Here is a 15022-nt window from a genome sequence, read left to right as displayed (position 1 = left end):
ATGAGTTTCGCTGACCTACCCATCTCATTCTGGGGATATGCCCTAGAAACCGCAGCTTACCTTCTGAACAGAGTTCCAACTAAGTCGGTGGTGTCTACACCATATGAGATATGGAAAGGGAAGAAGCCTGATCTTAAGGTTGTTAAGATTTGGGGATGCTCTGCCCATGTTAAAAGACACAACCCCGATAAGTTAGAATCAAGGACAGGGCGATGTAAATTTGTGGGATACCCCAAGGAAACTTGTGGGTATTACTTCTATCATCTCGAGGACCAAAAGGTCTTTGTAGCTAAGAGAGCAGTGTTCCTTGAGAAGGAACACATTCTTGACGGAGACAGTGGGAGAATGATAGAATTGAGCGAGGTTGGAGAACCAAGCTCAAGCACCACTCTACAGCCCGAGTCTGTTCAGGTATCTAATACACAAGTTTCAACTTTACGCAGGTCTGATAGAGTATCCCATCCTCCTGAGAGATATGTGGGACATATTAGAACAGAGGATGTAGAGGATATTGATCCTCAGACCTACGAGGAGGCTATTATGAGTATAGACTCCGGGAAGTGGAAAGAAGCCATGAATTCTGAGATGGATTCTATGTACTCCAATAAGGTTTGGAACCTAGTTGATGCACCCGAAGGTATTGTACCCATCGGTTGCAAATGGATCTTTAAGAAAAAGATCGGAGTAGATGGAAAGGTAGAGACCTATAAAGCAAGGCTAGTGGCTAAGGGGTATCGTCAAAGGCAAGGTGTTGACTACGACGAAACTTTCTCACCCGTAGCAATGCTAAAATCCATCAGAATTCTATTGGCTATTGCAGCACACTATGATTATGAGATCTGGCAGATGGATGTGAAAACCGCATTCCTCAACGGGAACCTGGAGGAGGAGGTGTATATGATGCAACCTGAGGGATTCGTGTCCAAGAACTGCCCAGATAAGGTGTGTAGGTTGCTTAGATCCATTTATGGACTAAAGCAAGCTTCCCGAAGTTGGAACATAAGATTTGATGAGGCAATCAGATCTTATGACTTCGTTAAGAACGAAGATGAGCCTTGTGTATACAGAAAGGTAAGTGGGAGCGCTATTAGCTTTTTGGTGTTATATGTGGATGACATCCTCATCATTGGGAATGACATAGGAATGCTATCCACTGTAAAGACTTGGTTATCTAGACACTTCTCCATTAAGGACTTAGGGGAAGCATCCTATATCTTGGGGATTAGAATCTATAGAGATAGATCCAAGAGGATGCTTGGCTTGTCCCAGTCCAAGTACATAAAAACCATTGTCAAAAGTTTTGGCATGAAAAATTCCAAGAAAGGGCGAACATGGATATGATACCTTATGCCTTAACAATAGGGTCTATCATGTATACCATGCTATGTACTAGGCCTGATATAGCGCATGCTCTGAGTGTCACGAGCAGGTATCAGGCGGATCCAGGCTTGGAGCACTGGAAAGCAGTAAAGTGTATCCTTAAGTACTTGAGAAGGACTAAGGATCTTTTACTAGTATATGGAGGTAATAGCCTTAAGGTTGAAGGCTACACTGACTCAAGTTTTCAGTCTGATGTCGATGATAGCAAGTCGAATTCAGGGTATGTGTACACCTTGAATGGAGGAGCAATGTGCTGGAAGAGTTCCAAGCAAGATACCACTGCTGACTCGACCACAGAGGCGGAGTACATTGCCGCATTAGATGCAGCAAAGGAGGGAGTTTGGGAGTCGATACAGATAGCGACAAGTCGACTTCCTTATATTGCGACAACTATGGGGTGATTACTCAAATAAGGAAACCCGGGTCTTATCAGAAGTGTTCTGAGGAGGTTTCAGCTTATAAGAGAGATCGTAACCCGAGGAGATGTAGCAGTGGAAAGAGTTCCATCCGAAGATAACATTGCAGATCCACTGGAAAAGCCGTTGTCTCAGATTGTCTATGAGCGTCACAGGAGTCTGATGGGGATCAGACACATAGGTCATTGGCTTTAGGTCAAGTGGGAGATTGCTAGTCATAAGTGCCCAGCAAGCCAATCACGTGAGTGATGGCACGTGTGACTTGATACAGAATCTTTTTGCTTATTATATTTTGGCGTATATCACTTTATAACTATTGCATAAATGCATATATATTGTGATGTCCTTGGATTTGTGCAATGGGAATCGGATCGTGATGAGATCACGATAATGAGACCGATTCACCTTTAAACACATATCCTAAATAATCCCGGTCATAGGTTACTCGAGAGGGACATCGTGATAACCGGATAGACTAGTGTGCTGTATACCCGTCCATATGATGGATGCAGCTGGTCTCATAGCTGCTCGTGTAGGGACACTAGGGATACAGTACAGGTGCTCATTGGAGAATGAGTTCACTGATTGATCCGCTTACGGAATGCTGGATGGTTGATGATGTCTTATTGTCAGACAACGATTCCGTAGTCCTAGTGGTGTATCTGGTTCTTAGACTTGAGACACCAAGGATGTCCTGTATGAGTGCTCCACTCTTTGATACCAGACTTATAGGTTTGGCTGTTCCCATATCTAGTACAGCTGGTCATTGGGAGTGGTAGTCGACCTTACGAGGGCTATTGAGTGTCGACAGAGGATCATCCACTCTCGGCATCATGAGAGGAATATCCCATGTGTTCTTGCTCAGACAAATCCCTGGCCAGGGTCATTCGGGTTGAGAGAGAAAGAGTTCTCCGGGAGAATCCGATTAGAGCGAGACTCGAGTAGAAACCGTATGGGTCTGACAGCACCATGCTCGATATACGGTCTCTGGGATATTAGATGGATGAGGGACTATAGGTACATGGTAACTGAGGACAGACAGGTCCAATGGATTGGATTCCCCTGTATCGTCTGGGGACTACGGCGTAGTGGCCTAGTACTTCCGTAGTCGATGAGTCGAGTGAATTATTACAGAGATAATAATTCACTGAGTTAGAAGGAGTTCTGACAGGTATGACTCACGGCCAGCTCGATATTGGGCCTAGAGGGTCACACACATATGGTAGGCATTGCGATGAGTAGAGGTTCGGATATGAGATATCCGACGGAGCCCTTGTCTTATTGGATGCAGATCCAATACCCACTAGGGAAAGGACCCATTAGGGTTTTGACACGGGATCTCTATAAATAGGAGGGATTCACAGCCTCATAGGCTAGAGTCTTTGCTTGCCCTTCCTATTCTCCTCTCCCTCTCCACCTCAGAGTAGGCCTGGAGTTTTGAGGAGCGTCGTCGCAACCCTGCTGTGTGGATCACCGCTAGAGAGGAGGACGCTTGACCTCCTTCACCCTCTCCTAAGGATCTGCAAGGAAACAGGGATATACGATCTCCCTAGGTAACACAATCTCTATACGCAGTTTTGTGTTTTGCGGATTTTTGCGCACCAATCTTCGCACGACGACGAATATCTTTTTGGGAAAAGGGGATTTTTGTTTTCTTGTTCTTCCGCTGCGCATATGATGTCGCCCCCTATGATTTCCCAACAGAGGCTCCCATCTTGTTTCTTTTGAAAGAGAACTGGAGCTCCGAATGGTGCTTTAGAACTGCAGATGAGACCACCGCTTAGCAATTCGTCTAGCTGCTTTCTAAGTTCTACCAACTCTAGAGGGGACATGCGATATGGTAGTCTTGCTAGAGGCTTCACTCCCGACTCCAGCTCAATATGATGATCCACGCCTCTGTGTGGTGGCAGAGTTTTCGGCAACTCGGGTAGCATACGTCTGTGAATTCCTTCAGAACGTTCGCCACCATAACAGGTTCAGAAATGGCCTCTCCATCAAGTGGCTCATGCTTCACAGCAGTCACGAAGGTTAATTCTCATTTTCGTACCTCTTTAATTATAATGCCGATATTTATTTGGGGTCCTTGGTTCCTCTCCTAGAGATGGGAACCACACAAGGGTCGTCACCTCCCATCAAACATAGGGAGTTCAGGAACAGCATTGGCACCAACTTCGTTGCGTGCATGAACTCCATTCTTATAATCATTTGGAAGTCGTCTAATGGCACCGCCATCATGTTTATGCTCCCGCTCCATGTTCCGATCTTGATGGAGACTCCCTGTGCCAACCCGAGATCCGCTTGGCCTCCGAGTTCACTGCCTTCATCCGACTTGAGTTCTTCTCTAAGATCAGCCCAAGTCTCTTTGCTTCTCGATCGACAATAAAGTTGTGAGTAGCGCCCGTGTCCACCATTGCATGGGTTGTTTGGTTATTGAGCTTAATGTTCACATACATCAGCTCGTTACTCCCTGCTTTTTGTAGCTTTGCCTTCATATTCTCCCCCACTTGACCTCGCAATGTATTCAACAAACACATTGCTCCCATCTGTAGACCTTGCGACTTTTCATCATCGCTGTTGGATTCTGAACTACTTGAATTGAGGGCGAAGACCTTGACCTTGTCTGATTTAGGGGGATGGATTGATGCTATTAAGGCATTGAGTGTTTGTTTTTGTGGGCACTCCCTCACCATGTGCGACCCTCCGTACAAAAAGCAACCGTCAGGTTTTGGGGAATTGTCTTTTGAGCTTAGCCCTTTGTGGGAACTCTTCTTCCTTTATTCGCATCGGGGCTCCTTCCCTCGAGAATATTTTGGAGGGTGATTTCCTGACGATCGTCTCCTTTTCCTTGAGTCCTCTGAGGAAACAAAGTCGGTGAGCCTTTCTGCAGTCGCAATTGCCCCGATCACATCGGTGACATTCTTTCGATACAGTTCCTATTGAGCCCATGGCTTTAAGCCATCGAGGAAGCTGAATAGCTTATCCTTCTCGGACATGTCCTATATATTCAGCATCAGTGCAAAAATTGCTTCACGTAGTCTCGAATAGAAGTACTTTGGCGGAGTTGTCTCAGCTTTCTCCTTGCAACGAACTTTGTGTTCTCGGGTAGAAACTGAGTTCTCAACTCTCGCTTCAAGTCCTCCCATATGTCCACTCGACACCGACCTTGTTGGATCTCCTCCTAACGGGTTTGTCACTAAAGTTTTGCATCCCTATTCAAATATATTGTTGCTTTTGAAACTTTTGTATCTTCAGAATCGGGCGTTGTAGCTTGAAAGTACTGTTTCATGTCAAACAAGAAATTCTCGAGCTCCTTTGCGTCCCTAGCACCTTCATAGCAATGTGGCTCAAGTGCCCTCAAGTTTTGTGGCGGCGCAACGTGGGTGTTACTCCCTCCCGCATTTAGTGCCCTTGTGAGCACTATCATTCTGGAAGTGAGTTCCGCCACGACTTCGTGCAAATGTTGTACGGAGTCTTTGGTATCGTCCGTCGGTTGATCGACTAGGGCTTCAACCTTGTCGATTCGGGATTCAGCTTCTTCTTATAAACTCTCTACCCCAAGAAGCCTTCGTTGGCCTTGGTAAAGTTCCTCCAAGCTCGCTTCAAGAACATCCAGGCGGGTTTCCACCATTGAGTCTCTCCTTATGGCTTTTTTTCCCGGTTGGTGCTCCAGATTGCGCCTCCTCCGCTCACGGAGAGTAGCCAACTTCTCGCTCATCATGTTCGCTGTCGCGCTCCTCCTAAGCGGCTCCAACAGCATGAGAGCGAGTTTACACTTGCAGCCCACCTGCGGTTGCTTGGGGCAATGGTCCGGCTTGCCCCGTCTTGCTCGATTCGCCACGATGCTTTGCCATGGTGAGATTGTGAAGTTTCTTCGCTGCTTGCTCGAATTGCCTGCCCACTCTGATACCACAATGTCACGGACTTAGCTGAAATTTCCTAATTCGTGAGGCACCCTTGCGACAAAGTCACGGACTTAGCTAGAGTTGCCTAAGTCGTGAAGCACCCTTGTGCCAACTCCTCGGACTTAGCTGGGATTTCCTAAGTCTTGAGGTGCCCTTGCGACATATGCATCCGAAGGGTCAGCCTAGTTGCAACCTCGTACAGGTCTCGAAGGACCTGTAAAACAGAAAGTTGATTAGTTTGAAAATGAGCGATGGACAAGTCCCAACGTCTCACGAAGAGGGAAGCTTTACAACCAATTCAGTGAGCACCTTGAGTTCAAGAGAGAAAGGAGAAAACAAGGACTTTAGAAGGTTGAACGAACAATTGCAAGTCCGCAAACAACTGCTCACCGAGTGTCGGGCGTGAAGGCAAGTTCTCGTCAAGTTAACGTGCGAACTTGTGAAGATTATTCAACGCCCGACACTATCCCGAAGCCCCATCTCCCCTAGTGCCACCCGGGGGGTTCTAGGGTGCTAAGATGGCTGATGTTTTGCGTGAGGTTGCAGTATGCAGAAAACAGGTCGTGACACGCGTAAACGAAGCCATTTCGAGGCAGTTTGGCCCGACTCAGAGAGCGGTCGCACTGCAACGTTGCGAACTGTCATTGCTTACATTTTTCAAGCAAAAACACATAAAACCAAGGTAAAACATACTGTCGTGTGCCTGTACAAGCATGCAAAAGCGACGACCGTTCATGACAACTTGGTGAAGGCATTTCTAATGTTGTCAATATTTTCATTAGTGACTTTGTTGTCCAACTTGATGGAGTGGATTGTGTTGGCTCTCCTCCTTTGTCTCACAATATGGTGAAAGTATTTTGTGTTCTTATCGACTTCTTGGAGTCATTTAGTCTTAGTTGTAGTGCTCCATTTGAGATGGATTTGTCTAGAGAGAGTTGTAAATTTGTTGTGGAGGCATCGGAGCTTAGTGTGGTCTTTCAGGGTGAGGGTAGAGTTATTCTCTTTAAGCTCAAGGGCCTTGATCTCAACCTCAGTATTAATCAAGGCCTTATTAATGTTCCCAAATCTAAATGGTCTATAAGTATTCTTAGCATGATCAGAGTGGTCGAGGGAAATAAGTAGGGGTGTGTGATCCGAAAATTTCTGGGGGAGATGTTTAACATGAGCATGCAGGAAGGAATAAAGCCAAACATCATATGCAAGAGCTATGTCTAGGCCAGTGGAGACCTGAGAGACACCGAACCTGTTAGTACACCAAGTAAAAGTTGATCCCAAAGAGTCGATGTCATTAAGATTGTAGTCCAAAAGGAAATCTCGAAAAGCAATTACAAAAGAACTAAGCATAATTTCTTTGCCATCAGACTTCTCAAAAGCCAAAGTAATACAGTTAAAATCCCCACAAATCATCTAAGGAATGTTAGAAAGTTACAAGTTAGAAAGATTATTCAAGAGAGACATATGAAGACCAGCATGAGTTCTAGCATAGACTGCCATAAGAAGCCAAGGAAGCGTACCTTGTTGTTCCACTATTAAGTGAACACATTGTTGATTCTTACATATTGGGTGCGTTCTTATTTGGTCGAATCTCCAAGCAACCAATATTCCATCTGCTTGACCTTGGGCTTGGGTGATATCCTCGTGCCATTCCTTGCCAAGCCTTCTAGTGAAGGCCACGGCCTCCCTGAGCGAAAGGTAGGTCTCCAAGAGAATGAAGATTGAGATATGGTTTGAGCCTATCAGGTGTCGGATGTGTCCTGAGGCATCCTTCTTTTGGACCCCTTTATAGTTCTACAAGAGGATATTAGGATGTTTGATCATTTGGGTTTAAGAGGGTGATCGTGGTACCTGTGACAATGGTAGACTTAGTAGTGAGATTTTAGTTGTCTACCTTCTTCTTGGATTTATATTTCAATGTAAGGAGTGAGGTGTGGGGACTTCCCTAAATCGGTGGTTTCCGCACCTTCGAACCTTGTTTTTGTGAGAGCCTCATCCATTCAGGGTCATCTTCATCGTGCAGGAAAGCACCATCGTCTTTCGTGGAACAGGATGTTTTATCATTTGGGTTTAAGAGGGTGATCGTGGTACCTGTGGCAATGGCAAACTCAGTAGTGAGATTTTAGCTGTCTACCTTCTTCTTGGATTTATATTTCAATGTAAGTAGTCAAGTGCGGGGACTTCCCTAAATCGGTGGTTTCCTCACCTTCGAACCTTATTTTTGCAAGAGCCTTATCCATTCAGTGTCATCTTCATCGTGCAGGAAAGCGCCATCGTCTTTCTTGGAACAGTTCGTAGCTCAGCGGAACGCCTGCTCCACCTTGTCAATGAGGTTTCTAAAGAGATCATTTTGTGGAGGCGAAGGACCACGTGGTTAGGGGCTCTGAAAGCACTGGGGAGAAGCTTTAAAGGTGAAGCGGCCATCAGTTGAATTAGGTGGGTGGATTAGAAAAATATAGGGGGGAGTATTGAAGGGATTAACTAGGAGGATTTGAGGGATTAGAGGGGTGGCCAGCCCTTTTTGGAAAGGGAGGGAAGGTGGATAGGGTTTCTTTGGGCGCTCGGTTATGTGGCTAGGGGAGCGGAGGGAGGGAGGGAGGTTTGACGGGTTAGGGTGGCTGGGCAAAGCTCTGACCGAGGAATATGGTTAGGATTCACTCCTTCAATTTATGCATGTTATATGTTAAAGATTTAAAACCATGTTTTGGTATCATGTATATCTAAGAAATATTGATGTGACAAATTGAATAAGTTGAAAATGAATTATGATTTTTCTCTTGAATATAACTTGTGATATTTTTTATATAAATCATCATTTTGATTTCTCGACATTCGATACATGAGATTTTATTATAAATCAAAATTTCTCATTAATCAATCTTCTACGATTTTACTTGATATTCTCTTGAGAGGAGATTTTCTAAATGAATCATGATTTTTCTTGATTTTTCTTTTAAAACAAGATGTCTTCTTTGTACTCCTATGATTTTTCTTGATATTTTATTTAAAGAAGATATTTACTATATGAATCATGTCTTTTGGTATTCAAATGATTTTATCCTTCATGACATGATTTCTTTGTATTTATGGCTTGCATGGCTTGAAATGTTTTGGTATAATGCATGCAATGAATATTCATAAAGTTAAAATGATGTATACAATACTTATGATAATGATGTACATGATGTATTTATTGCATATGATGTGTATCATGAATGCTTTAAATGATGAATGTTTGGTATCATGATCAACATGTTGATAAATGCTTAAAAATTTTAATGTTTGAGTATCATGTATGATATGCTTATTAATGATGATTGATTTATTTTTCGGTATCGTGCATGAAAAATAAGGTTATTGAAATTGTATATATTTTAATTTGAATATATAATGATGCACAAATAAGAATGATACTTACCTTTGTCATAATATGAAAATTGATATAAGGGTCTTCCCTTCTTTTTGACAATGACAAAGGGGGAGCAAAAATTTCTAAAGTGGACATCATGAAAAGAGGCAAACTAACTAGCTTGCATAATTCAAGATGAAAGCAAAAATTACACTTCTCAAAAGAGAAGATGCAAATGTAACATTTGTCAAATTGTTTGCTTACCTCATGTAAAACATTATCTCTTGCTAGTTTGGAATTTTTGCTAGCTTGTATGTTGCAAAACTTGATCACTTTTTCAAACATTTTGCTAGCTTACACTTTGCAAAGAAAGCAAAAATGGCACTTCTAGAAGAAAGAGCTTGTTATTTTGAACATCACAAGCTTGCCTATCTCAAGAAGCAAAACTTGCAACTTGCACATTGCAATAGGAAGCAAGAATTATGAGCTTACACAAGAAAGCTATCTTGCATTTGCTTTCGAAATTTTTGCTAGCTTGTAGTCTAAAGAGAAGCAAAAAGTTGCTATCTCAAAAGAAGCAAATGTGCTATCTTACCTATCTTAAGAGGCAAAAATGCTAACTTGCACATCTAGCAAAACTTGACAAATTTACATATTTCAAGAAGCAAGAGTTGCTTTCTTGAACATCTCAAATATTGCGAGCTTGCATGATGTAGAACTTGCTATCTTGAACATTACCAAAAGTGCTATCTTGTATGCTGTAAAACTTGCATATCTAAAACTTGATAGCTTGAATGTCCTAAGCATGATGCAATACTTGCTAAATTTTCTAGCTTCAAAACTGCATGATGATAAAACTTGATATTATGTTTTTTATGCAATGAGTTGAACTTATATTAAAAACACAAAGAATAGTTGTACTTCTCCTTTTTGTTGATGACAAAGGGGGAGAAGTATGTTGATGACATGATATGCATAAGTTTATGCATATGTTCATGATGATGTGTTGCAAGTATTCATGATGAATATTGCAATGACTTGAATTCAGTTTGAATTCAAGGTTCTATCAATATGGCATATTGATAGGGGGAGTTTGTTTAAACTCCCGGAGTTAAGGTTAACTCCGTCATCAAGTGGTTGTCATCATCAAAAAGGGGGAGATTGTTGAATCTCGTATTTTGATGATGAAACCACTTGATATGTGTTTATGATTTAAACTACATTTTGAGCAATGCAGGTCTACTCGATCAGGTTTAGACAGTTGACGCAGGAGGAATTGACGTTGCGCCGGAAGAGATCACGTCAGGATATTGGATGGCTGAATGCTTCGAACGTCGGGCATCGGGCCAAGGAGAGCGAAATTGCGCCAAGGATATCGGGGTTGCGGAGGTCAACCGCCGATTGGGCAACAAGCCGCAAGAGAGGACGATGCACCGAAGAATCGGACGAAGCGCCAACCAATGACGTGCCGGGCAACAGACTGTCAATTCGCGTTGTAATAATTGTCTAGATCGGAGTTGAGTTTTGGTTTGTGTGTGCAGGATTAACTACGATAACGATGAAGACATAAAGCGAAACAAAGTGCTGGAGTCGAGCGTGAAGGATTTATTGGGAGTTCGAGAGTTCGACGGAAGTCCGAAGGTTCGTCGGGAATGTTGCCGGAACTAGCCGAGAATGAGTAGGGAGCTTGCCGAAGGGTTTTTCGGAAGCTCGCCGGAAGGTTCGTTGGAAGTTCGCGGAACTCACCGAGAAAGATCGGAGCTTGCCGAAGAAGCTTGTTGGAACTCGCCAAGATCAAATCGTGAAGTCTAGGAGCTTGCCGGGAGTCCGCAGAATGGTTTTCGAGAGTTTATCGGAAGTTCGCCGGAAGAAGTCTTGACTTACGGACTTTGTAATAGCTTAGAAAATGTCTTTAAATTCGTAGTTAGCACGTTAATTAGGGTTAGGATTAGGTGTTAATCCTATAACTCAAGTAGGGGCCAATTGGGCCCGAGTTTGGACTAGTTTGGGCCAAGTTTGGAGCCCAACCAGTGAGCTGATTTGGCTTAGGCGGTGGCACCGCCCAACACCCGAGAGCTGGGCGGTGACACCTCTTGGGCTGGGCGGTTGCATCGTCCAGCACCCGAGCGCTGGGCGGTGGCACCGCTTGGCTGGGCGGTGGCACCGCCAGCATCGGGAACATAAGAGAATTCAAATTTTTGGAGCCCAAATTTGAATCCTCTTGAGGCCTATAAATACCTCTCAAGTCTCAGTTGAGAACACAACTTTTTGAGCAGCAATTGTTTGAGAGAAAGGTCTTAGAAAAGTCTTTGCTAGTCTTGTTTTCAATTTTGTTAGTGTTCACCTCCTTCTTTCTTGCTGAAAATCTGTAAGAGAGTGAACCGCTCGTAAAAAGTTGTAAGAGGGGTATTTGCCCTTCCATTTCAAGAGATTTGCTAGTGGAAGGTGGGAGCCTCATCGAAGAGGGGCCTCGCAAGTGGATGTAGGTCATTTGACCTAACCACTGTAAAATCGGCGTTATCTCTGGTTTGCATTTACTTATTGTCATTTACATTACTGCAAACCATTTGCACTTTAATGCTCTACTTCTTTGTCTCCGTCTTACTTATCTCTTCAAGTTAAAACGCAATCGAAATGGTTTCAAACGAAAACGTTACTTTTATCGTACGAAGTTTCCGAAAGTGTTTAAATCGTCAAAAGTTTATCACACTTTACCGCTGCACTAATTCACCCCCCCCCCTCTTAGTGCCGCTCCGATCCTAACAGGAAGGGGTGGTGCAGACGAAGAGGTTGATGCAGCTGAGGTTTATGGTTTCGAGGGCAGCACTGACGAGGTGATGTGGGGTTTCACGTGGGTGGGATGCCTTGTGCTGCTTGTGTCCTTTGAAGAGGACGCTTTAGCCAGTGTAGTCTCGGGATGGAGGGGGAAGTATTAAATGCGGCAAGTTTAGGTATGGGGGAGTGTGAGCTGGCCTGGTCGACTCTAAGCGTGTTGAGATTTGGGTGTTGTAGAATGTAGTTGTGGTTTCGGGTACTGGGCCCTTGTTAAGCCCTCATCCATGAGATCTGGATTAGGAGCGGGATTAGAGGCCTTGTTGTAATGGGCAGTGGGTGCATGACCGTTGTGAGAGGGATGATTGCTGTTACAGGTCCTTTTGATTTTGATCTGAGGCCCGTACATCTCCTCAGAGGCCTCGGTGTCAACCTGAACAAAACGTTCTTCTTTGTTGCTGACCAACAGTTCACGAAAGCCCTGCCTGCCGGAGCCCTCCTTGCCCGTCGGGGTTGGTTGCTCCGACGGCTTGCTGCAGCCATACTGATTGACATTATTGGCCCACCACACCACTGGAAGAACAGAAATTTGGTAGTTTTTCATAGGCGATAGTTTGGAAGAAGTTGGTATCCTCTGTTCTAACCCAGATGCCCTTAGGTAATGGCTATGAGTAATCAAGCATAATGCAGACGCGAGTATACCTTCCTCATGCACTCGAGGCTGTCATTGCATCTACCTTTAGCGGGTTTCCTATGCAGGTGACGACTCGGAATAGGATTATGGGGAACATCAGCTCGATGGGGAGTCCTGGTAGTTGGATCCATGTAGATGCTGTCATCATTGTCTCCGTGAGTGGCTGGAAGTTTTCACGCTAAGGAAAGAGGTTTAACGCCACTCCCCGTAGAAACTAGGGACCTCTTGTTAGCGTGTTCATCATGTCTTGCTCGTTCTGGAAGTGGAAGCACAAGTACCCACAGGTGAGGTCGATGATCTGGAGTGTTGATTGTAGCTTCCAGAGGGAAGGGGGCTTTGCTCTAAGAACCTCCAAGGGTGGGGCTTTCCCAAAGAATTTCCCATATAAACAGAGCTTCAAGTTGTGCACCTCCATTGGATCTAAGATCTAACATGCCTAGAATGTTTCTGGATCTTCGCTATCTTTGCAACCAAGTCTGCATCGAATTGCCATGGGTCTACAAAGGATGTTTGTCAGAAAAGACTAGCCCAGAAAGAGGGAGGGGTTTTGGAGACTGGGGGAGAACTCTGGTTGGGGGCAGGGTTCTTTTCAGTGGAGTTTTCCTGATTCAGCGGCTTAGAGGGAGGTGTTGCCTCAGAGGTTTGTGTAGCAGCGGGGGAAGAAAGGGGGATCGGGGGGCCTGTCCGCCTCTGCAGGTGGAGCCTCAGCTAGGGGAGGGGAAGCAGAGCACATGCTCTCCAGCACTCAGGTCCTAAGTCTTTATGCAGCTTCCTCACTACAGTATCTTGTCCTTGTGAAGTGATTCCTTAGCTTAGGCTCTTTAACAATAGCATGGCATTGATAACCATTCATCGGTACGTGTTATCTGAATTTCTTTGCTTCAATGAGTTATGTTGTTCTAGTGATGAGTTATTTTGGCTTGCTATCTGTATTTTTTCCTTCTTCTGAGTTATATATTCTTTTTTTATACATGGAGATGTTTTTTGGACTTTGACATTTAGTGATGATATTCTAAATGTAAGTAATTGTTTCCAGATTTGCTGAATTTAAGCTCCTGCGATGGGAAAATTTATATTTTTGAACCCCAGTTGATTCCTTGCCAAGACTGTTTCTATTGAAAATTTTATGTTGTGCTGTATGAATTTGTATGTAACATGAATAAAATATCTTTTTATTTTTTGATTGATTTACTGTCTAAAAAGATGCTCTCAATTCAAATAAGACCTGGTTAGTCTATGGCAACCTTTTAAGTAATATTTTATCTGCAGCAATAATATAATTTTAGTTGGCAATGCCATCCATTTGTGCCTGATTACTGGACAACAGAAATATGCTAATTTTGTGCCACCTTTTTATGCATTTGATTTTATTGTCTTTTTCTAGCCAATCCCCGATATGCTTTATGCAGTTAGTCTAGTATCATATCTTCGTTCCAGTGCTTATGATAAGAACTTGTTTGTTGCTCCTGATCCTGTCAATCATGCTTCACAGCTAACAGCTTGGAAGTGGATGCAGTCTTTGTGTACACAGAGACAGGTCACATGGCTTCTCTTCTTTCACGGTGCCACCCTGATTGCCCGATCTTTGCATTTACATCCTCAACATCTTTGAGGCGACACCTGAACCTTCAATGGGGTCTCATACCCTTCCGTCTTAGTTTCTCCGATGACATGGAGAGCAACCTCAACCGCACATTTTCTTTGCTCAAGGCAAGAGGAATGATCCAGCCTGGTGACCTGGTCATCGCACTGTCCGACATGTTGCAATCTATTCAGGTGATGCATGTACCATGAGGCAGATTTTATCGAATGCTAATAAGTTGTCTGATCCTATCGGCAAGCTTGGGAGAGGTAGTTGGATGCTTTGCTCCACAGTATTTGTTGGTTCTTTCATCGGTGGCTATCCCAATTGATTTATCCTTCATAAATCTGGGTACTATCATCTGCTGCTATTTTTTGTATTTCTTAAAATATCTAAAACATGTAGAACTATCCTTACATCGTTAAACAACTATGATGGTCAACCCTAATGGCTAAAGCACTTATTTTTCAGCATGCTGTTGCTCGAACCATTGAACAGATTTTGGGATTTTCGGATAATGGATCTGTAGGAGTCTCCAAGCCATGTCTCTTGTTTCACTTCTGTCGTTCACTGTGATCTGCAAGCCCTGCTATGTAATCTTCTTACTCATGATAAAGATTGCGTGAGAAATGTCAAATCTGTTCATCCTCTTTATATCTCAATACGTTGGACAATGGTGGATGATATGATGATTGGGAAAACTGCTTGAAGTTTTTTAAATGAATTTGTTACTTAGAATTATCCTTCTTCATGTACTTAACGTAACTGATCACTCCTGCTGGGTTAATGTGTGATCACTCCTGCTGGGTTAATGTGAGTGAATGCTTCTCAGCGTTATCCTCGTTTGGAAGAACAAAGAAGACAGAGAACATCTGTAAGTCTTTTATTATTCTTTTACCATTCAAAAACGAGGTCTTGCATATATGTGTGTAT

At 43.6% G+C, this 15022-nt stretch overlaps 1 pseudogene; it reads left to right on the top strand.

Annotated features, from left to right (window-relative positions):
• LOC135679678 (pyruvate kinase isozyme A, chloroplastic-like) overlaps window positions 1-15022 on the top strand; it is a 48502-nt pseudogene that overhangs the window by 32745 nt on the left and 735 nt on the right.

Source organism: Musa acuminata, chromosome BXJ1-7 (genome assembly GCF_036884655.1).
Source record: "Musa acuminata AAA Group cultivar baxijiao chromosome BXJ1-7, Cavendish_Baxijiao_AAA, whole genome shotgun sequence".
NCBI lineage: Eukaryota > Viridiplantae > Streptophyta > Magnoliopsida > Zingiberales > Musaceae > Musa > Musa acuminata.
This window is presented reverse-complemented; position numbering and strand designations above follow the sequence as displayed.